The sequence below is a fragment of the Parus major genome, chromosome 25LG1, assembly GCF_001522545.3.
Source record: "Parus major isolate Abel chromosome 25LG1, Parus_major1.1, whole genome shotgun sequence".
In the NCBI taxonomy this organism is placed as follows: domain Eukaryota; kingdom Metazoa; phylum Chordata; class Aves; order Passeriformes; family Paridae; genus Parus; species Parus major.
Window position 1 is genome coordinate 448,287 of NC_031793.1, and position 2,159 is coordinate 450,445.

General features: G+C 50.2%; 1 long non-coding RNA gene across 2 annotated transcripts in view; it reads right to left on the reverse strand.

Annotated features, from left to right (window-relative positions):
- LOC107214591 overlaps positions 1-2,159 on the reverse strand; it is a 23,648-nt gene that overhangs the window by 11,288 nt on the left and 10,201 nt on the right. The gene's annotated exons all lie outside the window — the stretch shown is intronic.

Genomic DNA, 2,159 nt, shown 5'->3' on the forward strand with positions numbered 1-2,159 from the left:
CGGGCCTTGGTCCGGGATGAGCCCTCGGGCCGAGGCCCCGGGATGAGCCCTCGGGCCGAGGCCCCGGGATGAGCCCTCGGGCCGAGGCCCCGTGGCGAGGCCGTGGCACGCGGAGCGCGGCGAGCGGGGCCCGGCCCGGCCCATGGAAGGTGCCAGAACGCTCCCACCCGCCTGGCTGGGCCCGAGGAAGGGGAATCGGCCATTTTACACAGCAGCTGCCTAAAATGGTGGCTCCCACCTTGCCTTCCCCCTCAGCACGCATGCACCCACGGGGAGGGGAGGGACAGGGCCGCAGCCCCCGGCGCGTGAGGGCGCAGGGAATGGGAGCCAAGGCGGAATTAGAGGCAGAAATTAAAGGAGGGGAAGGGGGGGAAGAGGGAGAGGATGCGCCTCGCCTCGGCCTAGCGATGGTTGGCTTTGTGCGTCCTGAGCATGGGAGAGGCAGGAAGGCCTCGAGGGGGGAAAAATGGGGGGAAAGAAGGGGATGAAAAAGAGCGTTTGGGTGAGGATGGCGAGGGGCAGAGATGCGTGGGGGTGCGGGGAAAAAAAATCTTCCCTTCTTTCTTCACCGACCCCCCTTCACCCTCCCCGCAATCCCGCTTTGACTTTTCCCACAGAAGTAGCCAACCTCCAAGAATGCAAATGACATTCATTATGCAAATGCATGCAAATCAGGTTTAACTATCGGAAGAAGGGCTCGGAATTTCTAATGGGTTAACTCTTTCCTGCACGGCCCGGATAACAAGAGCCCTCGTGTCTTCCTTGGGGCTTTGTGCTTCCCCATCCATCGTGGGCACCCCGAGCCGCACCCCTCGGTGGGCACCGGGTTGGGGAAGGTGGAACAAAGCATCGGGAAAATACCAAAACAACAAGAAAAACCCCACTGGGGTGGGAGCGGCTGCCCCTTCGTTAAACGTTCCGGCAGGAGACAAGACAAAGCAGGCTTAAGCACGAAATTGGGGGGAAAAAAAATGGGAAAAGAAAACAAAGGAAAAAAATAGAAAATCAACAACAACAACAAAAGGAAAAATGAAATGAAAGGAAAACGAAATATTAAAAAGGAAAGTGATACAAAGAAAAAGGAAAATTAAAAAATAAATCAGAAAAAAAATTAAATAACTGTTAGGTAAGAAAATAAAGGAAAAGATAGAATAGAAAAGAAAGGGAAGGGAAAGAAGAGGAGCAGGCCGCTCTTGGCAGAAGGTGAAACCCTCGGGTGGTGCAGCAGAGAAGGGTCCTGGCAGCCACAAGGCTTTGGCTGCTCACATCGAACCCGCTGACTGGGCTGGCCTTGGAGCCCCTGGCTCTTCATCTGCTGAGCAAAGTCACAAAACGCACCAAGATTCCATTCTCCTTCTCCCCCCTCTCCCCACCAATGTTTTCATTGAGGAAAAAATGAAATTACAATTTCCCCCAGAGCTGGGTCAGCCCGTGGTCCTCCGAAGGGAGGAGCAGAGGGTGGAGGTGGCGGCACTGGGTCCCAAATCCACATCCCTGTGACCTGTCCAGCATCCTGGAATGCTCAGAGCACATTGGAAGCGTGCGTGGCATCGGTGTGGGATCACTGCCCTGCTCCTCCAAACCTTGGTAAAAATCCCAGTTCCCAATCCCAGCCCCAAAGATGGGAAGGTCCCAGTGCTGGGAACTGAAAGAAGGAAATTCCAGGTAGTGACCTCGTGCTCACTGAATGTTGGGATTGCAGGAATTATGAATATTACGATGGGCTGTAGAGCAATAGATGGGTGGCAGAATTTTAAATATTTTATAGCAAGATTGTATTGATTCACAATAATAAAGCACTTTAGGATTATTGCTGTGTTTTGCCCAAGAATTATTCCTTATTTGTTCCAAAACCTCCTGAATTTTCTGTTACTTCCTATACCTCCTTTACATTTGATCTTTTTCCCAATTTTCTCAAAATCTCATGGGATTCAAGCTGTAAGGTGTTAAGTGCAGCAGCAACAATCTGTGCAAGGACAAGAATTTCCCAAATTTTAGGGGTTTGGTTTGAGATGCCATAAAAATTATTGGTTTAGAGTCAGTTTGCTGTGCTCTGAAATGCATGAGCCCAGAACTACTGGTCAGTTATAAAAAAAAAAAAAAAGGCCTTTTATTTAAGGGCTATTTATATTTATATTTATATTTATATTTATATTTAT